The following is a 25,198-nucleotide window of genomic DNA, read 5'->3' as shown; positions in this document are numbered from 1 at the left end:
TCATGACGTTAGGTCACGTTTCCCCTGGTGAGACATGAGACGTGTCATATCACAAAGCGATACCATTTGTGTTTTGCCAACATAACTTCAACAACTTTACAAATTTAATAGTAAAGTTAGTTGAAACAAATACGTTACAAATCCATTAAATAATCTCTGTTGATTATATTTAGAAATCGCAGTTACACAATTTCAAGTTTTCATTTTTACAGTGCTAGAAACTGAGCGTTGAGGCTCAATTTCTTGTTGGGTTTTATAAATAAATGTTACATTAAGCTGCTTTGCTGTTTCATTCCTTTGTACTTCTGTTTTTAATAAAGTCTCTGATCTTCTCTGGGATTTCTGCCTCTTTGTGATTCAACGTGTAGAAAAGTTCAACACACATCTGTCAAAAAGTACAAATGTTCATTATTGTCCCCAGAGAATAAACTAATGTGGATTTGACCTGTAAAACAGCAAGGAAAAAGCTTGGTCAAACCTGTGACTCTCAACAGGGAAACTGACAAAGACATTTTACATGACAAAATGATTGTCAAATCTGGACCAAAACTGATTGTTCATACAGCCGATAACCACATGTCATAACCATGAATGATCCTGTGGGTGTTAACCTCTGGTCTTTATTCTACACAAACACATCGTCACGAGCAGATCTTTACTTTCACTTTTCTTTTCACCCAGTTTTAAGTGACGTGGAGGCTGATCCTAATTTCCCATTGGCTCAGAGGATGTCCCCGCCTCACAGTTTGTCCTCGTCTCCTTGATTTTCCGTCTCTTTTCTCCACAGTCCGTCTCTCTGGGAAGAAAAGAGCTCCCATCTACCTTCAGCCCAGCAAAGAAGACACACACCGCTCACCATGTTCACTGTACTGTCCTGCTTCTACTGGCAGGAGCACACAGCGCGACGGCACGTGAGTTAAAGTCACGTTTCTACTTTATTATTTCCAGACTTAGTTATTCATGACGTGTCTCATGTTTCATGTTGTTCATAAAGGATTGTGAACAAAATAGCAGGTTCAGTCTGTTGATATGAATCAAGACTGTTATTTATGTAAATATATATATTTTGACATCATTTTAATTATTTATGATTCATCTCTGACGCCTCAAACACCTCAGTTATTGTCTAAACTGTGTAAACTGACAAATATGGTGACGACTCAGGTTTGGGTTTGTGATTGTAGTCAGTAGATAGCGCTGTTTCCATAGTAACAGGAACCTGCTGAATAAACAGCTTCTGCTTTGTTGGTACAATGTTCAACATCATTCCGTCTGATAAAGACCGTGAGTAACATCACTGACATGAGATATTACTAATTAATGATCTGTTATCAATGTGACCTCCTCACTCCAATACAATCAACACACATTGTTACTAACACAAAACACAAATTCATCTCTAATGTAAATGATGTCAGTGAAAAGAAGCAGGGAGACATAAGAATCAGGGCCAGGCTGCCTCCATGATGAATACATGACAGATGTCTGTTAATACTTTCTAATGTGATAACATGAGCCTGACTGAAGCCTGACTGCTTGATGTGAGTCTGTCACAGATATGAAGGTATCAGCCTTTATGTTTGCTCACATGCACCAAGTGTATTTTTACAGAATAAACAAAGAAGATGTGCATTTATCTTTACATTTGAAAATATGTATTTAAAAACCATACGTTTATTTTCTTGATTCAAGTTCTGTTTGGACGCATTATTTGATTTATAGTTATTTATAATGAAGCTTCTGTTTAACATTTAAACATCAAGTCTCAATTACATGTCGTTGTCATAAGTATTTGACTTTGACATCTTAGGAATCAGAGCCAAACATACAGATGAATTATTTTCAGTCGATGGATCTGAATCAGAAATATTGTTGACAACTGTACTGGCAGATTTTGCATTTGTGTAATGTTTAATATAAGAACAGACATGTATGTAGAAGAATGTATGAACAGATGTGGTTCTCGTGGTTTAAACTTAAACTTTACGAGTGTTGCTTAAGGTATGGCTTCCCCCTCTGGGCAAATGGTCACGGCAGGAGTCACTCAGTGTGTCTGAGTAGATGGGTGCAGGGATTTCTTACGTGTATACAGGAAGGGGGTCTTTTGTCTTGTAAATGAAGATAAGGGATCTCTGGGACAGATGGAACATGAAAGAAGTCACACCAGGGGTTTGGGACAGAGGTGGAGACAGGATGTCTACCCACCCTGGACAGACAGTGAAGATGAGGAACTTCTTCTTCCTCGCAGGGAGGGGCTTCTGATTGTATAATTGTAGTGATTCTCCTATGCTCTGTGCTCATTCCATACACGTTACACTAGGTGGCTGTGTGGGGTGAGCCCACCTGCAGGTGTTAGAATTGAACTCACCGAGAGACAATGTTATAATTGTGTATGATTAAAGAGAAATTGCCACCACACAACCTAATGAACATGTTGTCATATTGTTATTGTTGTCAAATATTTCTGAGTCGATACATTTAAAAAATAGTCAAGCCCTTCCTGTAACAATGTCCCACTTTGTTTTGTTAACTGGGTCCAGTATAAATGTATATGTGTATATATGGATGAATATATATTGTTAGTCTCATAGAGTAACTGGAAATTGAAGTAGTTTTCACTTCACATTAAATATTCTGCAGGAGAAAATATTATTTTCTAATATGAAACATTTGAGTCATTAGATTGAATCTATTTTTAAGACGAAGCAGAATATTCAAAGTAAAGAGAGTCTGGACTCTGGAGCAGACGTTTTATCTATGAATGTGTTTTTGTGTTTGTTTACCTCACAACAGCTGAAGTTGTCTTGAATGAGCCATGTCTTGCTGACTCTGAGTGATTTATAAAACAGTCTGAAAACTAAAGTCATGACTTGAACTGTTTCTTGCAGGGATTCACTCTCTGAAGTATTTCTACACTGGGTCCTCTGAAGTCTCAAACCTTCCAGAGTTTGTGACTGTTGGTTTGGTTGATGACGTTCAGATCGAATACTATGACAGCAAAACAAAGAAAGCAGAACCCAGACAGGACTGGATGTTAAACGCAACTGATGCAGAGTACTGGGAGAGTGAGACTGGGAACCTTTTTAGTTCACAGCAGTCCTTCAAAAACGACTTGGACATCTTAAAGGAACACTTCAACCAAACTGGAGGTTTGTTTACATTTCACTCTCTAATAATAACACAACACACACACATACACGCTCTCTCTCTCACACAGAAACACACACACAATTACACTCACACACCAAAACACACAATCACACGCACGCTCAAACAAACGCACTCACACATTAGTACACACACACACCTTGTCGTGTTCTTTTGTCCTTAGGTATGAGAAGGGTCGGTCTTAGTTCAAAAAGTATTTATTTAGAAGCAATGAAAAAGGTACAGCATAGCTATGGGCACTCAATGCACAGCCTCAGCTTTTAGTCAGTGGCTAAAGGTGGCCAAGTGTGCAGGCGGATGTCTAGTTCAATATTTATAATAGTAGGTTGAAGGCGTGGTCCCAGCATCTTGGAACTGAATCCACCAATGATGAGGACCCTCCCAGGTTCGTCACTCCTTTGATAGTAGCTGGACAAATCTTCACATTCTGACAGTGTTAAGTTTTTGTATTAAGAAAAAAGCCTTTATCCGGCTGAAGCTTTGTGAGTCTTCAGTAGTTTTGCAGACACAGTGTTTTTTGTTCATTGGAGTGTGAAACATTGTGTTTTGTTTATCGTCTTTATGTTCTGTGTGTGTAACATGCGTATTTATCAGACAAGACAACGCCTTTCCTATCTGGCCTTCAGAAGCTGGGCAGCTTTTTGATTTCTTTCAAGGCATGTCACAGTGTCTTAATGGGCACAGTGTATTTATGTATGTGTGATGTTGAATATAAGCTAAAGGAATACTGTAATATATATAGGTTTATGTGTGTGTTTAAAGTACAAGTGTATTGTGCACGGTTACAAAGTCCTAACATAGCAAACATAAATTCTTTCTGTTAAAAGGTACAACTGTTCTTAAGTAAAATCAATCCTTTTGGGGGCTATAGTGTCTGTTATATTATTACAAAAATCTAACAAATCCTCTTTCACACCCATTTCATGGGTGCGACAATTACTGGGATCATCCTGACTCCTAACCTCCATCATCAATGCCAAACTCATCATCATCATCATGTCACTCCAGCAAAGGCAGCTTTAATGATAGGGTTGGGGATGGGGCATGTATGTTCCTTTGGTCAGGCCGTGATGAGTCTGTTGGGCAGGTCCTAAAAGCAGGGATGCAGCCTGCAGCCACGGGTGACTAGGATCAGTGAAAAGATAGCTAGGGAGAGGAGGCGGGATGCTGCAATCAGCCCTTTCCATTTTGGAATGCAGTGTTCATCCAGCCAATTATCTAGGGGTTGTTAATTCCAGAGTCTGCGGCCATGTTTTGTGTCATGGTATGACGGGAGACGCCCTGGTGCCCGAGCCATCAGGGCTGTATTGGGATAGTTTTACAACAAAGGACTTCCTATCCATAGTATTGCACACCACCCTTGCTTCTGCCAGTAGGAGTTTCTGGGCCATTCGGTTCCTGTGTGACCTGCTAAGGAAGTAAAGGGGCGAGCTGTTGGATAGGCTGTTATAGGCGTCTCGATTAAGAGTTGGTCGTTGGAGATTAATGGGCGTAAGTTAATCGATCCCGTTTTGTTGGGGTCCTACAGTGCCTTGCATAAGTATTCACCCCCTTTGGACTTTTCATTTTGTCATGGTATAACCACAGATTAAAATTTATTTCATCGTGAGTTTATGTAATGGACAACACAAAATAGTGCATCATTTGGAAGGTGGGAAATATTACATGGATTTCACAATTATTTACAAATAAAAATCTGAAAAGTGTTGAGTGCATGTATTCACCCCTTTACTTGAAACCTAACAAAGATCTGGTGCGACCAATTGCATTCTGAGTCACATTTGCAAGTCACATAATTAGTAATAGGGTCCACCTGTCTGCAATTTAATCTCAGTATAAATACACCTGTTCTGTGACGGACTCAGGTTTGTTGGAGATCATTACTGAACAAACAGCATCATGAAGACCAAGGAGCTCACCAAACAGGTCAGGGATAAAGTTGTGGAGAAATATGAAGCAGGGTTAGGTTATAAAAATATCCAGAGCTTTGAACATCTCTCTGAGCACCATAAAATCCATCATAAGAAAATGGAAAGAATATGGCACAACCGCAAACCTACCAAGAGGACCGTCACCCAAACTGAAGAGTCGGACAAGGAAAAATTAATCAGAGAAGCAACCAGAGGCCCATGGTTACTCTGGAGGAGTTGCAGAGATCACAGCTGAGGTGGAGAATCTGTCCACAGGACAACTATTAGTCGTCTACTCCACAAATCTGGCCTTTATGGAAGAGTGGCAAGAAGAAGCCATTGTTGAAGGGATCCATAAAAAATCCCGTTTGAGTTTGCCGAAGCCATGTGGGAGACACAGCAAACATGTGGAAGAAGGTGCTCTGGTCAGATGAGACCAAAATTGAACTTTTTGCCTCAATGCAAAACGCTATGTGTGGCGAAAACCCAACCTGCCCATCACCCTGAGCACACCATCCCAACAGTGAAACATGGTGGTGGTAGCATCATGCTGTGGGATGCTTCTCTTCAGCAGGTACAGGTAAACTGGTCAGAATAGAGGAAGATGGATGGAGCCAAATACAGGGAAATCCTTGAAGAAAATCTGATGCAGTCTGCAAAGACTTGAGACTGGGCGGAGGTTCATCTTCCAGCAGGACAATGACCCTAAACATACAGCCAGAGCTACAAAGGAATGGTTTGGATTACAAGAATGTTAATGTCTTAAAATGGCCCAGTCAAAGCCAGACCTCAATCCAATAGAGAATCTATGGAAGACTTGAAGATTCAGTTTCTGAGTGGTCTCCATCAATCTGACTGACTTCATCTTTTTGCAAGAAGAATGGACAAACCTTTCCATCTCTAGATGTACAAAGCTGGTAGAGACATACCCCAAAGACTTGCAGCTGTAATTGCAGCGAAGGGGTTCTACAAGTATTGACACAGGGGTGAATACTTATGCACCGCAGATGTCAACTTTTTGTTCTCATTATTGTTTGTGTCACAATAAAATTTATTTTGCACCTCAAATTACTATGCATGTTTTGTTGATCAAGCGGGAAAAAGTTTATTTAAGTCTATTTGAATTCCAGTTAGTAACAGTACATAATGGGAAAAAGTCAAAGGGGTGAATACTATGCAAGGCACTGTATATCAGATAGACTCAAATCCGCTGCAATTTGATCCGCTAATTTATATTAGTCTGATCACCCCAAAGGAATCCCTATGGCGTCTATGTATGTGGGTGAGTCCTATTTAAGTCAAAATCGTTGTTCTTCGTCGCGGTGCTGAGTGGGTTGTCCTGGGCGGGAAGAGGATAGTCAGGGGCATGGCCAATTGAACAGTGTGCAGGAACCCTTTCAGTTTGAAGGAAGGCGGTTCCTCAAGCGTTTTCCTCCACAGTACAGAAGAGGTCTGCGGGCCCATCCAGCTGTGTGGCGTTGTGCCAGTGTAACGTTGATGTTTCTAGAACACCAGGAGGGCCAGTATCGAACCCACCTCTCTGTGAGATGAGTTACCTTGTTTGTCAGACACGTGTTTCCTCTTTACTGGAGTAAATATGGGGGCAGCGTGTTGTTTGGCGCCGGGAAAGAGATGACTGAGAGTAGAACAGTTGGTGGACTGCTTCTGTAAGCCATACATGCAATCAAACCGGTCGATCGGAGTCTATCAGTAGGGGCGGGGTGGTGGTTAGGTGGGCGGGGCTGACTGCAGACTATATAATTAGTGAGGTTTTGGGAACGGGCGGTAAAATGGACCCATTTTAGCCATATGTTTTCATCAGTGTATCCAGTCTCTATTTCTAACACATAACAAAACATAAATTCTTTCTGTTAAGGTACAAACATGGTGCGTGTAAAATCAATCCTTTTCGGGGCTATAGTGTCTAATTATATTATTAAAATCCTAACAACCTGCACACACATACACAATCACAGTCACACACGCACACACACATAAACACACGCGTTACACACTGACACACACACAATCCACCACACACACACATAAACTGCAGCACACACACACACACACTCCTTACATAACACACACATACAATCCACTCACACACCTCCACACAATCATATTCACACACACTCACACTGCACACAATCTCACTCACACACATGAACACACACACAATCAAACACACCTCACACAAGCCTTACACAATCACACCCACACATAATCACACACAACCTCACTCACACTCACACAATCACATTAAGCAACTCACACAGACATTTTCATTAGATTTGATCCAAAATATTTACTAATTAATCAAACATGTGATCAATAGATTTTAATGATCAGAATTTTTTTATCAAGTAAAAATCTCAGATGTTTTGTGATGTTTCTTAAATATTGGGTTTGTTGCTTCATACTTTTGATGAATTAAAACAGTCACAGACATTTTCATTACTCTGATATTTTCTTCAGTTTAAACAAGTAATTGATTAATTTAAAAATACATAATCAACAAGAATGATTAGTTTGAACCTTAAATATATAAAATAAACAGTAGAGCAACAGGTGAACGTCCTTTTGCTGACCACAGTGTGTCCACAAGTAATAAACACAGCAGAGAATTACACGTTAGATTAGATTCACCCAAACACAGAGTCAAAGCCAGAAGACATTTAGATACTGTAGTGCTGAAAAGACATTTAACTTCTGACCTGATCAGCAGAAAATAATAAAGATCAACAACTGTGAATTAGTTGTTATCAGTAAACTCTGTGGAAGGATGTGTTGTGGGTCAGAGAAGAACTCATGAAACTCAGGAGCAGATCAGGGCTGATCCAGGAACAGCTTTTATCTCTTTTTTCAACGTTTTCCTTGATTTTCAGAGAGTAACTCGCGGATCTTGATGAAACAAATAAGACACGTTTAGGGGACTGATACTTATGAGTGACTGTTGGGCCTTGGTGGAGGTTTGTACTGTGTGTGTGTGTGTGTGTGTTGTGTGTGTGTGTGTGTGTGTGTGTGTGTGTGTGTGAGGGAGTGTGTCTGTGTGTGAGTGAGTGTGTGTGTGTGTGTGTAGAGTGTGTGTGAGTGTGTGTGTGTGTGTGTGTGTGTGTGTGTGTGTGTGTGTGTGTGTGTGTGTGTGTGTGTGTCTGTGAGTGTGAGAGTGTGTCTGTGAGAGTGAGAGTGTGTCTGTGAGAGTGAAAGTGTGTGTGAGTGTGAGTGTGTCTGTGAGAGTGTGTCTCTGTGTGTATGTATGTATGTGTGTGAGTGTGTTTGTGTCTGTGTGCAGATGTGTATGTTTCTCTGTGTGTGTCTGTGTGTGTGAGTGTATGTGTTTGTGTGTGGATGTGTCTCTGTGTGTGTGTGTGTGTGTGTGTGTGTGTGTGTCTCTGTCTCTGTGTGTGTGTGTATGTGTGTCTCTCTGTGTGTGTGTGTGTGTCTGTGTGTGTGTCTCTCTGTGTGTGTCTCTCTGTGTGTGTGTGTGTGTGCTGTGTGTGTGTGCTCTCTGTGTGTGTGTCTCTCTGTGTGTGTGTCTCTGTGTGTGTCTGTGTCTCTGTGTGTGTGTGGTGAAGATGTGATAATAACAGCTCAGATCTCGTCTCTCTCTCAGATGTTCACTTGTCCAGGTGATGTACGGATGTGAATGGGACGGTGAGACTGGAGAAGTAATGGTTATGAGCAGCATGGTTATGATGGAAGACTTCATATCTTGGACCTGAGCAGAGCGTGGATCGCTCATACACCAAAGAGTTTCAGGATAAGCTAGACTGCATATATTATGAATTACCTCCTCCAGGAGTGTCCTTACTGGCTGAAGAAGTTCCTGGAGCACTGAGGAGCTCTCTGCTGAGAACAGGTGACTCACAGAACCTCCATCAACTTAATGTTCCTCTTTCTTTCTCTGTGGCAGCAGAGAAAATACACAAAGCTGACCAGTCTGCTCACTGTCTGTTATCATCACTCTGTCTCTCTCTCTCTCTCTCTCTCTCTCTTCTCTCTCTCTCTCTCTCTCTCTCTCTCTCTCTCTCTCTCTCTCTCTCTCTCTCTCTCTCTGCTCTTTTCATGCCTCTGCTCTGGCGACACCCTAGTGGCCGCAGGCATCATGCTCTCGGGTCGTCCGTCCCATTGCTCTGAACACGATATCTCCAGAATGCTTTGAGGGAATTTCCTCAAATTTGGTGCAAACATTCACTTTGACTCAAGGATTAACTCACTTGATTTTAGTAGCCAAAGGTCAAAGGTCAAGGTCACTGTGGCCTCAAACAATAGGTTTTTCTTGAATGTGATATTAGCTTGAAGGAATTTCTTCAAATTTGACACAAACATTCAATTTGACTCACAAATGAACTGAATACATTTTGGTGGACAAAGGTCAAAGGTCAAGGTCACGGTAGCCGCACAAAGTATGTTTATGTTTTTTTTAACATGATATTGTAAGATCAGCTTCAGATTTGGTACAAACTTTCACATGGACTCAAAGATTGATTGGTTTTTGATTAGATTTTGGTGCCTGGAGGTCAAAGGTCAAGGTCGCAGTGACCTCATGTTACTGTGAATGTGATCAAACAGGAATGATGTTATTAGTTATTAGTTTGCAATACATGATAATAACCCATAACCCATAAACTGTCTTTCTTTATCCTCCCCAGAGCTTCCCAGGATTTCTCTCCTCCAGAAGTCTCCCTCCTCTCCAGTCAGCTGCCACGCTACAGGTTTCTACCCCGACAGTGTCATGTTGTTCTGGAGGAAAGACGGGGAGGAGCTTCATGGAGGCGTGGACTTCCAGAGAGGTCCTCCCCAACCATGTGGGGACCTTCCAGATGAGCGCTGACCTGAAGGTTTCATCAATCTCCCTGAAGACTGGAGGGAGAATCTGACTGTGTGTTCCAGATCTCTGGTGTGAAGGGAGGACATACGTCACCAAACTGGACAAAGACTCAGGCCGAGTCCAACAGAGGTGAGACTTGAACCAGTGATGATGCTGGGAAACTCACATTTTCATCTACAGTAACAGTCCTGCAGGTCATGTTGGCTGATGTGTAGCAGGAGAAGTTTTCTTTCATCAATGTATATGAATAGAATTGAGATCAGTGTTAAACCAGTGCATGCCCCCTTCACCATCATGTGACCCTGAAAATAAGTTAGTTTTAATGTGTCTCAACAGTGTCTGAGGATTTTATTACTATTATTATTTTCATTGATCAATTAGATTTACACATTTATAAATGTTTAAATTGACTTGTATGATTGTATGATTTTATTCCATGAAGTGTTTCTGCAGGTCTCAACTAGAGCCAAGACTGATTTATCATGGGTCAGATGCCCAGGCCTTTCACAGACACATGGGATCAAGTGGATATTTGATATGAAAACTTATTCTACAGAATTAATGAAGCAGAAAAAACAAACAAATCTCTCGTTCTTCTTTACCTCCGAGCAACAACAGACATTTAGGGACATTTTCTTGGGCAGTTTATAACCATTTCAACCATTGACTGTAAATAAAAGTGGGTGACATGTGGCTCCTCAGAAGTGAAGCCAAAGCGTCTCGGTCGCTGATTGATGCTATAAAAACAGGGTGAAATGTCATGATTGACAGCTCATGATTGACAGCGCATGATTGACAGCTCGTGATTGACAGCTCATGATTGACAGCTCGTGATTGACAGCTCATGATTGACAGCTCATGATTGACAGAGCATGTGTATCGGCGGGACCTCGTTACCGTGGCTCCATTCCTCCGTTCACTACTGCACAGAGTCCAAATGTGCAAGATGGCGGCGTTCGTATCCAGGATATTTTAGCTTCATTTCTGGAATGTGGGAGGAAGTGGAGAGCGTGTCGTCTGTGTTTTATTTCCATTAGTCTATGATTTCAACATGTGAACATTATAGTCACTGTTAAGACTTCGACTGCTGCTCTGTTGTAGAAGATGAGTCCATGAAATGATTAGTTACTGGAAGTAAAGTTTAGGACAAGCAGCGTGAATAAGCACAGATACAGTCATTATGTACAGAAAGAAAACTGAAAGTAGAAACCTTGTAGGACAAACTCACACGTTTGGTGTCTGTGTGTATTTGTTGTGTCTCAGGACAGGATTGGTTCAGGGAGATTCTTGTCGTCCAACCTGCTTCATCTGTTCCAGGTTGTGATGCTTGTTTTTATTCTGCTCCACAACAGAAGCACAGCGTGACCACCATCATCATCCCTTCGCTGCAGTGGTCGCTCTCGCTGTCTTCAGCGCTGTCATTGGACTCATCGTGTACAGGAGGAAGAAGGTGAGAGACCAACACAGAAGCTTTGTCCAATATGTTTCTGGTGTTTGATTTTGGAGCTTTCTAATTAATGCTCGTTCAGATCCAAACCTCCGCAGGAAACAAACTTCAGTTCCTCACACACCAACATCTGTTTCAAGAGCTGCAGGGTTCACACAAAGTTTTCTAACTTCCTCTGCACCACAGACTGTTTATATAAAAGCTCTGCACACAGCGTACAGCACACAAACAATAAGAAGTGACAGTATGTTGCGATCGTTTGAGGAGGATGGCCACACTCGAAAAACATGACACAATTCAGTTTGTGTTTTACTGTAATAACTGAAATCATTTGTATTTTTCTTTTTATTTCAGCCCAATGTACCTCACCTGGTAAGTAAAACTTCTATTTCTATTCTGTTTTCTTTTTATGCACTTGTGCTTTATGGGGACATCCGTCCAACGTTTGCACAGCAGCTGAGTATAACATGTCCAGTTTTATAAAACACCCAAGACCTCTTTGGTCACTTTGTACTAGTCCCACTTTGTGCTTGTCCACTTGTGCTAGTCCCACTTTGTACTGGTCCACACCGGCGACAGTCAGGAGCGTTATGTTTTCAGGCTGTTCATCGTTCGTCCCCATCTTGTGAACACGATATCTCAGGAATGCCTCGAGGAATTTCTTTAAATTTGCCACAAATGTTCATAGGCCTTGTCTACACTACTGCCCATATTTATTTCAATGGATACGAGGCTCCCCACAGGAACCTGACCCAGTGCAGGACTCTAGTAAACCCTCTGTAGATTAGATAGGGTTGATTTTGTGCTGCAGAGAGTTTTCAGGACTATTCCCTGCAGTGTTGGTGGTTTGCAATAAAAGTGTCTGTTCAGAGGAGGATGGACTAACGATGTGTTTCTGACCTCACAGATGGAAAGATCGGTTCCTTACAGCCGCTGAGATCAGGTGAGCAGGTTCTAATTCTCCAAGTGAGACGTCCTCCTGAACACAGTGAGTTGCTTCATCTGTTAAACAAAACTGCCTCAAACTAAGTGCAAAGTAACATATGTGTGATCATGTGTAAAACCTCTGTTTTAATTGAAAATAAAACAATCTGCTGAGAGCAAGGCACAGATCAGAAACATTCACGTTAATGGGACAGATTAAATGTTATTAAAAACTCAAATATCAGCAGTGACACAACAATTCAAATGTTAATAAACCAATATTAAGGGCTTATCAATTTAAGATTAGTGTATTTTTCTGAGTAAACTTTAATTTCACTGAGAGAATCATGGAAATATTAGGTCTCAATACTGTAAATACATAAAATCATTGGCTTTGTGGAACTGAACATTTTCATTTTGATTTCTTTTTTCTCTCTTTAGGTTTATGGGCCGAGAAGCAGTGTCACCACAGTCTCCCCCTTACGTGAGACTCATTGATTATTCATCACTCAAATCATAAACTGATATTCAGGGTCAGACATTGATTGAAATACAAACAACACAGCGACAAATATGAAGAAAAAATGGTAGCGTCTATTAAATTTGATCTTTAGTTAAAAATAAGAAATGTAAACTTCCCAAATGAAGTTATTACTTTTCTTTACCTGGAGTGAAGTAAAACACATTTCAAAAACAATGAAAGTATCACAACACCTGTTCATGCAGTTAATTTAAAGATCATCGTAGTTACAGTTTTATATTCCTGGTGTTAGGGCATCATGTGGAAATCATTTAAAAATAATACAAATCTAAATGTACACATATATAGACACCAACACATCCATCTTAGAGATCTGGAAATATAATCTGTCTCAGCAGTTCCATAAATCTGTTGGTATGTGACTCACAGTCTCGCCTTGTTAACATTTACACTGCAAGAATTAAAAGGTTCGAACAGCGCAAAATTACTGAACTTATCTTTGTGGATTTAAAAACTTTACATTTCTCAAAACTACGAGTTCTAGTGTCCTGCTTTCGTCAGGCTCCAGAGGATTAAAGCAGTTTATTCCACATGCAGACGTGAAGTTGATCTACCCTGAGCAGTGGCGTTCTCCATATGAACATTTTGGGCACATTGATATACGTCTTGTTGACCACTCAGACACTTTACAGTACTCACTCAGAGTCATTCCTCATACAGTGTTTGTTCTGTCACATGTCAATCACACACATTGTCCACGAAGCTGTCAGGGGTAGTTTTAGCATTCTGATTCTTGCTTATGGACACTTGGGCATGCGGACTGGAGTAGCTGGGGATCGAACCTGTGCTCCTCTGGTTAGTGGACGATCCGGTCTACCTCCTTAGCCACTGCGGTTTTTTATTCTCTGTTGATTATATTTAGAAATCGCAGTAACACAATTTCAAGTTTTCATTTTTACAGTGTAGAAACTGAACGTTGAGGCTCAATTTCTCTTCTTGTGTTTGTTTTTTATAGATAAATGTTACATTAAGCTGCTTTGCTGTTTCACTCCTTTTGTACTTCTGTTTTTAATAAAGTCTCTGATCTTCTCTGGGATTTCTGCCTCTTTGTGATTCAACGTGTGAAAGTTCCAACACATCTGTGAAAGTTCAAGTATTCATTATTGTCGAGAATAAACTAATGGTTGTTGTAAGAGCAGCAAGGAAAAAGCTATTTGGTCAAACCTGTGACTCTCAGCAGGAAAATGACGAGAACATTTTACATGACAAAGAAAATGATTGTATGGTGGTTTTATTGTAATGGGAATTCTCCATGTTTGATTTGCTGCTGTCTTTGTCATCATTATTATTATTATACAGTTGTTTTTGTGTCGTGTGTAAAACCACTTTGTGATTGGAGTGTGTTTTCATTGCTCAGACATGAGCAGATCCACTGATCTCTCGCTCACACTCTCAGATCAGAGCGGTGCTTTGCTTCTTCCTGGGAAAACTGAAATATGTACCCGACAGTGACATGGAACTGTGAAGGATTTAGTTTTAGAGCTCAACTAGATGTAATGTGGGAGACGGCTGCTAGCTTTAGTGGCGAGACATGTTTGGCTTGATGCTCCGTGGAGCGAGTGGAAGCAGCGAGAGGGTTGACACTCTCACTCTTCATCATCGTCAAGGACTATGATCTTATCCGCCATCGGCGGGAGCCACCGCCATCCAGGCACTCCTTATTTCTGCTTTCCAGGAAATACAAACAGGAGAATGTTGATCAGAAACCGATACTGCAGGATGTCATTATAATCAACGAACAGCTGGAACATTTGAATCAGACAGGAAATATGACAGCTTCTGTGATGACAGACTAATAACAATGCTACGCAAAGAACAAAAATTACTTTTTCAGCACTCGCATTTCAATAAAACTAAACAAAGCAGAAACAATAGTCTATTGATCCTGTTAGTCCAAAGATTAATCAGCAACTATTATCATAATCAAATACTTGTTCTGGTGTCAAGATGTTTTCACCATTGTCTAGTTACTTGTATGATTAGCGAGCAGATCTAAACAAACTGTGATGGATTATAATTAGACTTGGTGGAAGGATGTGTTCTGGGCCAGGCAGGAACCTAGTTCAATTTTGGTTTCTTGGAATGGGATTGTGGACAGATCCAGGAATGTTTTAGTAGTTTTTGTTTGTTGTTCCAGATTACTTAAATATGAAGATTGGATGTTTTTGTCCTGCATGAAGGTAAAATTAACAAAAACAGAGGTGATTAATAGAAGCTTATCTGTTGATGGAAATAATGTAACAGCAGGTCTAAACTTTAAAAAGATTTGTAAGCAGTTGCCCCAGACAATACATTCTGGAACGATACCAAGATGGTTGTTTTTCCTGCAATATGAGAAATGCATACATGTTTGGAACAGAACAGGTTTCTCGTTTAACAAAAGACACGACAAGTCATAGAAAAAAAATAGACTAAAATTGTCAGAAATGAGGTAAATCAGGAAGTAGCGGCCAGCAGAAAGAGAAAACATTCCGTGCACAGTCCTCTTGTAAAGCGGCTATGACATCATTGTCCCTATTGTGTCAGTTTAGGACAAATGTGCATCAGGACATCCACCACAGCAGCCTCACACAGAGACAGAGCCCACGGTGCTCTGGTTCCTCCTGAGGAGGAAAGGTTAGATAAGAGTTTATCTGTTTAAAAAACAGCTGTGACAATATTAAATGATTGCATGAAAGGAGTGAATCAAATTTCTTGAATGATTATATCAGAATTTAGACTTAAGGCTGTAAATTCAAAGACGTGTATAAAGCTATAGATTAATCTAAAAATACAACTAAAATAGTTGGAAATCTCAACTCACATTTAATTAATAATTATATATATATATATATAGAAAAGCCTTTCTATAATGATTCAGTATATTCTACAGGTTCAGGTTTTAATCCTAATTCTTTACAAACTGTACAAGATGGCGTCGTTCACTACGCCGTTTTATTCTGAAAAGGACAGCAGAGTGCATTGTCTCATAATACTGGATAACGGTCCCCTTGTTTTGGTCCCCTGTCACAATAGTTATAATAATAATGTTCCATATATTTTAGTCATGAATGTACATATGAAGCATTTTATTTTATACAATGTACAAAATTGTGCACTGTTTTATTTGCACAATGTAGTGCACAAGTGTTTTCCTTCTCAGTGGTGATCATTGTTGTACAGGGAGCATCATTACACATATTGTTGTTCTATTTCCAGTGTTTGTAAAATGATCCAGTATCCAACAATATGTCACTTTACAGGAGAATAATACAACAGGATTTTTAGATGAGCTTGAAAACCCGTTCCTTTCAAACGTACCTGATTCTGCCTGTTATTACTTTTGCACAAAAATATAGAATAGAAATAGTTAAAACAGAGATTAAATAGAAACTCAAAAAGATCAGCAAGATCATGAAAAAAACAACTCTCTAAAAACAAATGTTCACACAGATTTATAAAACTAAGCTAAACATAATTGTCACGAAAGAAAAACAATCACTCCAGAGTTTTCAAAGCAGATGGTTGGTGTTGGCTCGGTATACCTCAAGTCGACTTCTTTACTTCTCTTTCTGTAAAGAGGGCAATGTGGAAAGTTATTATGGAGGCGGGTGCGCATCACCGAGCAACTCCACAAAAATACAATACAATCTTATTATTATTGGTGTTTGAAATAGTTACCTTTTCCCTTTATCTGCCATCAGGTGCCTGTATACAGTGAAATAAACAACAGACAGATAAAAAGACAACAATTAAAAACATATTGACATATCTCACACTTTAAAAAAAAGTATATTTTGTTTTATTAAATTGTATTAATATTAATGCAGTGTCCGTTCTAAACCTGTCTATTTGGCCTGTTATGATTTCTCTGAAACTGTAAAAATGACCTGCAGTAATTGAGCCGCAGGAAATAAAGAGCTGCTGCAGGACTCAGTCCACAGAAGCTGGAGTAAAGACCTGCTGCTGCTACTCCACTAAATGGTTCAGATCATTCACATGAATAATATTATTATTGTCAGTTTAGAAATAATGTTTCTGTTTAATTGCTGTTGTTTTATTAGATACCTGAGCTGGAAAAGGTCCAGGAGACAAACTTGATGAGACCGTGAGCACGGGCGCCACACCAACCATCGCCTTGAGTCCTCCCAGCCAGACGGAGAACCCGAATCTGTAAGAAGAAGACACAATTCAACCTTAATGGATTCTCTCATATCAGATTTGCTTCTTTATTCTCAATCAGGATGAAAATTATTCATTAATCTTTAACATTTCACATGTATAAGCGAGTTAAAAGCGATCCCCCATGCTTCTTCTCTCAAGGATGAAATGAAAAGGTGAACATCAGTTTTACCTCAACATTGCTGACTCTTTGCTTTTATTTCATACTTACCATATCTTATATTAACAAACAAATTCTTCACATTACGATGACACTGAGGACGTGCTGGCCATTCGTGTGCCTCAGAGTGGACGGCCACACAGGTGAGCTCCCCGTGCCCAGGTTAGGGTGTCGAGCTCCAATAAGTGCTCTGGTCGTAGGTGCCATCCATGCTGCTACCCATTCCTTCTTGGCCTGGTCAGAGGTCTGGACTTCCCATCTGCGCCTTTAAGCTCCCAGCTCAGCTCCAGGGAGAGCGGGGCGAAGCCGGGCGCTTCACGCACTGGACAACCAAAGTCTGTCCGGGAACAGCGAGAGGAAGAGGGGGAGGGGTGGATGGAGAGGGATGGAGGAGTTCTGAGAAACAAAAAGAAAGTTCATCCTTTTACTCTTGTTTCCCAATGAAATCCGTTTATTACAGAGCTGGTTACTAATTCTATAACTTGTGTATTTCAGTGTGGTTTGAAAAGCGAATGCTGTGCAATCTGTGACAATTTCCAGGCACCCAGCGTGGGGGGTGATAGAACTCTCGTTTTCATGTGCATGTAATTATGAAACGGGGGTAATATGATTAAGAAAGCGAAATATTGATGGACAGAATGATTCTTCCGGACTCAAACTACCATCTTCCACCAAATTTACTGAAAATCTGTTCCATTGTTTTTGTGCGATCTTGTTTACCAAAAAAATAAATAAAACCAAATAACAAACAACGGGGAGTGAACATAATCTTTTCCCTCACCTACAATCTCAAGCTCCACGCCACACCTGAGCTGAGAAGGTCACGGCCCAGATGCAGTGCAAATATCGTCCCGGGTAGCCTGCTACGTCTCCTGCACAGGATCAGGGATGCATTTCCTTTCTGGTGCAAACCCTCAAAAAGTCCAGTGTGGCCCCTTCCTCCTGGGTGTCAACCACCAAGGTCTGTCTTACCGTCGTAAGCCAGAACCAGTCGTCCTTGCCTCCTGAACTGGTACGCCACTTTCGGCGGCGAAACCCGGCTTGAACAGAGGCGGAAGGATCGACCCAGAAACCACAGTCCAGCAGCACTGGCTTCCCGGGCCGGAGCCTGCACTGGGAGCCGGTTTACTGCTGACACTCAGGATCACTGAGGAAACAGACAGTGAGGAGGGAGAGATTCAAGCTACCACATACGGCTTAGGTATGATACACATTTTCCTCAGTGTTACCATTTGGCTCTTTGGTTGCCGTGGGAGCCGCATGATGCTGAAGCTGATCAGCTGTTTTGTTGAGCCCCAGTGGCGCCAGCCGAGAACCAATCAGCTTGCAGGTACAGGGCTGAAGCCAGTGACTGTGAGTGGAGCAACCCATTTGAGTGTAGGAGGAGGCTGATGCAGGAAGGGCTGATCTCTGGGCCTTCTGCACCGGAGCACCTCTGGTGGGGGCCGAGGACTGGTGGCAGAGCGTGGCAGCCGGGTCTGAGGACAGAGTCAGAAAGTTAACGTGTATCCATGGACTGTAGTTAAGAAACCGGACAGCAGCGTCTCCACTTTCTCCAAACATCCAGAAATGAAGCCAAAACATCCTGAATACGAACGCTGCCATCTTGTGCACTTGGAGCCAGAGACTGCGTAGTAGATATCGGGGCGAACGCGGCAGCAAGGTCCCGATCAGTCTCATTCTGAGCTCACCTGTAATAAGAAGACTCTGTCCGGGTTGATGTCGGAGGAATCTGTTCTGGCCCTTCCATCTCGGCTGTTTGCGTCTGTCCTGATATGAAGCAGAGACTTTTCCTGGGTAAGTCGCTCCTCTACGGCTCACATGGTCCTGTACTAACCAGCACTCCACCGCCGGACACCTGCTGCTGCTGCTGCTGCAGGCTTCAGACAATTTAACAAGAACATGGCCAGAGAAACAAGATGAATAAGTGTTAAACATGAGTTTAACAAGATTACACAATACTGATATTATGGCCCGTGTGTACTTAATCTCAGTGGTGGGAGATACTCCATCAGTCCCCTGTATTTACCAGTGAAACACAGAATTAACCTGCTATAGTTACACTCACTAATGATCTGCCCAGTTCAGTCATAGGAAATGAAAAATGAAAATGAATTATACATAATGTCTTCTGGGAAAATATTAAAATATAGCTGTTAAAATTACAGTAAAACTCTGATTAAATCATGTAACCTTGTAATATTATTATTATTATTATAATTTTTTTTTTTTTTAGTTCCTCTGCACTTTCGTTTTCCTAGCTTGGTGTAATAACATTTTCCACCACGAGGGCGGGGTGCACGCGCGACTGCACGCTGACCAAACTCCCTTTCAGAAATATACTAAAAGTTTAAAAGTAGTCCACATGGGCCAAATAAATTAAATAAGATATTTGACAAAGTAACTGTGTCTTTATGCTAGAAATTCGGCTCATATGACTCACTCACGTTTTACTGTATTTCAATAAACTGAAAGTACAAGTTGTTTGTGTACGAGTATATCCTTCCTCATGTGTTAAAGACTTATTACTACTACTAATAAACATTAGGAATCATTTCATGGAGGGACGGTTAGTTATTGGATTACATGCCAGATGGAAGTTGATCTACATGAATGTGTGTTTACCTGTTTCTAAAATGACACAGAAAGGTAAACCTGCACCTTGGATGCAGCAGGTGACAGTGAGCAGGGAGGGATTTATAAATGGTAGAAAAGTCAGTCCTGTGGTGTTTATTTCCCTTCTGCTGACAGATTCTCCTCCGAGCTGCTGATAACACTCAGACTCTAGTGTGAGATCAGTGGTTTTCCCCTCAAGTCCATTTTTCATTTTAGTTTCACTTTCACCGACACACAGTCTGTCAAGTCAATACGAAAAACAATGCATGTTCCGGTTGCGATTTCACCAATAAAACCGAATAAAAAGCGTAATGTTACAGTGAATGCAGTGGCCCAGGTACACAACACAACATCATCAAGATCATAGAATTATTCTCTGAGAATCAAAATGTTCAACAAAAAACTAAATCACTGAATCTGGAATGATGTCACCCCTCCACAAAGTTTCATGTTGTTTGTCTAATCTGCAAACACACAAACAAACAAACAAACCATTCACAGCAAAAAACAACACTCCCTGAACTGAGAACTGAACAAAGTCTAACCATTTTACACATATAAACACTGTCCTCCTCCATGATTTCAGAGGACATTGATTTTCTGGAGACATACTCAAACCTTCAGTCCTACCTTTAAACTAAACCTTCAGTAAAAACCCATCCAAAACCAAAATACAATATAATATACTGTATATATAAAACAACACATCAAGTCTGGTTTGGGCCATAAGGTCAGTCGTCTCTTTAAACTTACATTATTTCCCTTAAAACACCTGTTCAAGGCTCAATCTGGTGTAATGATCCAATATTCCTCTAAAAAAGAAGTGATTGGAGAAGAAAAACATTTGAAATGGCAGGAGAACTTTGTTGTTTCTTTAATCCTCTCACACCCGACCCTCAGGTGTGTGTTAGGACATTAAAGTGGGACAGAGCCCAGGTTCTCAATGAGTGGACATCACTACCTCACAGTATATTTGTTTAACTGTCTCAGTGAACTCTGTGGTCGAGTGTGGATAGAGCCTTCGTCAGCAGCAAGCCTCAGTGTCAAACATCGATTCAGTGGAACACAAATGATACGACATTTACAAAGTGCTTGGTGAACAGAGAGTGAGTGAAACAGAAATGAAACACGACATCAGCTGTTTCAAACATCAACAGAAGAGTTAAATTTCTCTTGTCTGAGCAGTTTTCCAGCAACACAACAGAACTGAGTCCACAGTGTATATTCTCTTTCTGCTTTAGTTTTATTAATTTAACTTGTGAGTAAACAGAAGTAAAATAGCAAGCTAAGTTCACTATCTTGTGTTATTATATTGTCTGTCTTAACAATGGGGCTCATCTGTGTTAGTTAGTTGTTTGCCTCTGTGGGGGGCCTGTTTTCAGATTTGTAGATTTGGTACAAATTTGGATTCTGGACGAACTGATTAGTTTTGGTGGTCAAAGGTCAAAGGTGAAGTTCACCTGGACTCACAAAATATGTTTGGCCTCCCAGATGTGACCTCTGACCTCTGGAGGAATTTCTTCAACTTGAGATGAACTGGTTAGATTTCAGAGGTCAAAGAGTAAGGTCATATGGTGACCTCCGTATGAATCTGGAAAAATAAATGTGTAGAAAGATGTAGACAGAAACTGTACAAATACATTATCCTACAAATACAATAATCCTATAATCAGATTATCTTACAAATGTGTTGCACTACGTATAAATGATCTTAAAAATATACTATCCTACAAATACATTATCCTACAAGTACAATATCCTACAAGTACAATATACTACAAATACATTATCATACAAGTACAATATCTGACTAATACATTATCCTACAAGTACAATATCCTACAAATACATTATCATACAAATACATTATCCTACAAGTACAATATCATAAAAATACAATAATACAATAAACAGAGTATCTTACAAATGTGTTGCACTACGTATAAATTATCTTAAACATATATTATTCGACTATACAGGGTGTGAAGTTATAACACTACGCAGTTCGTTACTTTCACTTTTCCTTTTACAACCTCAGTTGCTGAGTTTCACCCAGTTTTAAGTGACGTTGGAGGCTGATCCTAAATTCCCATTGGCTCAGAGGATGTCCACTTTCACGGTTGTCCTCGTTTCCCTGTTTTCGTCTCTTTTCTCCATGGTCCGTCTCTCTGTGGAGAAAAAGAGCTCTACATCTACCTTCAGCCCAGCAAAGAGAATACACCACCGCTCACCATGTTCTGTACTGCTGTCCTGCTTCTATGACAGGAGCACACAGCGCGACAGCACGTGAGTTAAAGTCCACGTTTCTACTTTATTATTTAGACTTAGTTGTTCATCACGTGTCTCATGTTTCATGTTGGGTTATAAAAAGTTGTGAAGAAATAACAAGTTCAGTCTGTTGATATGAATCAAGACTGTTATTTATGTAAATATATATATTTTAACATCATTTAAATTATTTATGATTCATCTCCCAGAGACTCAAACACCTCAGTTATTCATCTAAACTGTAAACTGACAAATATGGCGACGACTCAGGTTTGGGTTTGTTATTGTAGTCAGTAGATGGCGTTGTTTCCATAGTAACAGGAACCTGCTGAGCACAAACAGCTTCCTGCTTTGTTGGCAATTTCCTGTAAATATACTTGGCAATAAAAAGAATTCTGATTCTGATTCTGATTCTGATTCTGATTCTGAACATCATTTAGGCTGATAAAGACCATGAGTAACATCACTGACATGAGATATTACTAATTAATGATTTGTTATCAATGTGACCTCCTCCTCCAATACAATCAACACACATTGTTACTAACACAAACACAAATTCATCTCTAATGTAAATGATGTCAGTGAAAAGAAATAAAAGGACAAGACTGCCTCCATGATGAGATACATGACAGATGTCTGTTATACTTTCTAATGTGATAACATCTGCTGAAATGGTTTGCTTGATGTAGTCTGTCACAAATATGAAAATTATCAGCCTTTATGTTTGCTCATGCAACAAGTGTATTTTTTACAGAATAAACAAAGAAGATGTGTATTTATCTTTACATTTAAAAAATGTATTTAAAAACATAGTTTATTTTCTTGATTGATTCTGTTTGGACGCATTATCAGATTTATAGTTATTTATAATGAAGCTTCTGTTTTAACATTCAACATCAAGTCTCAATTACATGTCTTTGTCACAAGTATTTGACCTTTGACATCTTAGGAATCAGAGCCAAGCATTTTAGATGAATTATCTTTGGTCGATGGATCTGAATCCGAAATGTTGTTGACAACCTAATGAACATGTTGTCATATTGTTATTGTTGTCAAATATTTTCTGAGTCTATACATTTAAAAATAATTGAAACCTTCCTGTAATAATGTCTCACTTTGTTTTTATTAACTAGTTGACCATAAATGCATTGTGTATATATGGATGAATGTATATTGATATATAAAGAGAGAAACCAACTATTTAAGGACTTTGAGAATAAAAAGGAGTCTCATCGAGTAACTGAAGTGAAGTAGTTTTCACTTCATTTCAAATACTCTGCAGTAGAAAATATTATTTTCTAATATTAAACATTTGAGTCGTTAGATTGAATCCATTTTTAAGACGTGGCAGAATGTTCAGTAAAAGAGGTGTGGACTCTGGAGCGGAGCATATGAATGTGTTTTTGTGTTTGTTTACCTCACAACAGCTGAAGTTGTCTTGAATAGGCTTCATGTCTTCTTGACTCTGAGTGATTTATAAAACAGTCTGAAAACTAAAGTCAGGACTTGAACTGTTTCTTGCAGGGATTCACTCTCTGAAGTTTTTCTTCACTGGGTCCTCTGAAGTCTCAGCCCAGGTTTGGCTGTTTGGTTTGGTTGATGATGTTCAGATAGGTCCACTATGACAGCAACACAAAGAAAGCAGAACCCAAAAAGGACTGGATGTTAAAGCTGGCTGTTCACGGATTCTGGGAGAGAGGAATACTCAGCGTGCTTTGGTCACCAACAGGACTTCAAATACTACATCGAAATCTTAAAGGGGCAGCTTCAGCAAACTGGAGGTTTGTTTACATTTCACTCTCTCTAATAATGTACAACATACACACACACACTCTCTGCTCAAGCCTTGCTCACACGTGCTGCGCACTCACATTAACACACACACACCCGCACACACACACACACACACACACACACTCACAGTCACACACACACACACACACAATCACACGCACACACATAAACACACACACACACAATCACACACGCCCACAATCACACATAAACGCACGCAGACACATACAATCTCACTCACACACGCACACACTCACACGCACACAATCACACACAGACATTTTCATTAATTTGATTTGATCCAAAATGTTCTGGAGTGTCAAACAGCATGATCAATAGACTTTAAATGATCAGAATTTTTTTATCAGTAAAAATCTGGATGTTTTGTGATGTTTCTTAAATATTAGGAGTTTATTGCTTCTAGAAGTACTTGCGATGAATTAAAAACAGTCACAGACATTTCACTACTTTCTGATATTTTCTTCAGTTTAAACAAGTAATTGATTAATTTAAAAATACATAATCAACAAGAATGATTAGTTGAACCTTAAATATATAAAATAAACAGTAGAGCAACAGATGAGCGTCCCTGCAGCCACAGTGTATCCACGAAGTAATGAACACAGCAGAAAATTACCACGTTAGATTAGATTCACCCAAACACAGAGTCAAAGCCAAGACATTTCGATACTGTAGTGCTGAAAAAGACATTTAACAATGATCGAAAATAATAAGATCAACAACTTTGAATTAGTTGTTATCAGTAAACTCTTTGGAAGAAGGATGTGTTGTGGGTTAGAAGAACTCATGAAACTCAGGAGGCAGATCAGGGGCTGATCCAGGAACAACTTTATCTCTTTAAAGTTTTCAACGTTTTCCTTGATTTTCAGAGAGTAACTCGCGGATCTTGATGAAACAAAGAAGACACGTTTAGGGGACTGATACTTATGAGTGACTTTTGGGCCTTGGTGGAGGTTTGTACTGTGTGTGTGTGTGTGTGTGTGTGTGTGTGTGAGTGAGTGAGTGAGTGAGTGAGTGAGTGAGTGAGTGAGTAGGTGAGTGTGTGTGTGTGTGTGTGTGTATCTGTGTGTGTGTGTGTAGTGTGTGTCTGTGTTCTTGAGTGTGTTTGTGTCTGTGCGGATGTGTATGTTTGTCTGTGTGTGTGAATATGTGTGTGTGTGAGTGTATGTGTTTGTGTGTGTGTGTGTGTGTGTGTGTGTGTGTGTGTCTCTGTGTGTGTGTCTCTCTCTGTGTGTGTCTCTGTGTGTGTCTCTCTGTGTGTGTGATAACAGCTCAGATCTCTGTCTCTCTCTCAGGTCTTCACATTTACCAGCAGATGTACGGATGTGAATGGGACGATGAGACTGGAGAA

The 25,198-nt window shown here is 40.2% G+C and overlaps 2 protein-coding genes and 3 pseudogenes across 2 annotated transcripts in view; 2 read left to right on the top strand and 3 right to left on the bottom strand.

Moving 5' to 3' along the window:
• The window catches only part of LOC118124614, a 478,051-nt pseudogene that overhangs the window by 245,288 nt on the left and 207,565 nt on the right, over positions 1-25,198 (top strand).
• The window catches only part of LOC124851132 (major histocompatibility complex class I-related gene protein-like), a 208,199-nt gene that overhangs the window by 48,976 nt on the left and 134,025 nt on the right, over positions 1-25,198 (bottom strand). The window lies entirely within an intron of this gene.
• LOC118124654 overlaps positions 1-25,198 on the bottom strand; it is a 247,630-nt pseudogene that overhangs the window by 116,451 nt on the left and 105,981 nt on the right.
• The window catches only part of LOC118124626 (major histocompatibility complex class I-related gene protein), a 106,058-nt gene that overhangs the window by 17,418 nt on the left and 63,442 nt on the right, over positions 1-25,198 (bottom strand).
• Positions 1-25,198, top strand: part of LOC118124619 — a 268,444-nt pseudogene that overhangs the window by 204,347 nt on the left and 38,899 nt on the right.

The sequence above is a fragment of the Hippoglossus stenolepis genome, chromosome 17, assembly GCF_022539355.2.
Source record: "Hippoglossus stenolepis isolate QCI-W04-F060 chromosome 17, HSTE1.2, whole genome shotgun sequence".
Taxonomy (NCBI): Eukaryota; Metazoa; Chordata; class Actinopteri; order Pleuronectiformes; family Pleuronectidae; genus Hippoglossus; species Hippoglossus stenolepis.
This window is presented reverse-complemented; position numbering and strand designations above follow the sequence as displayed.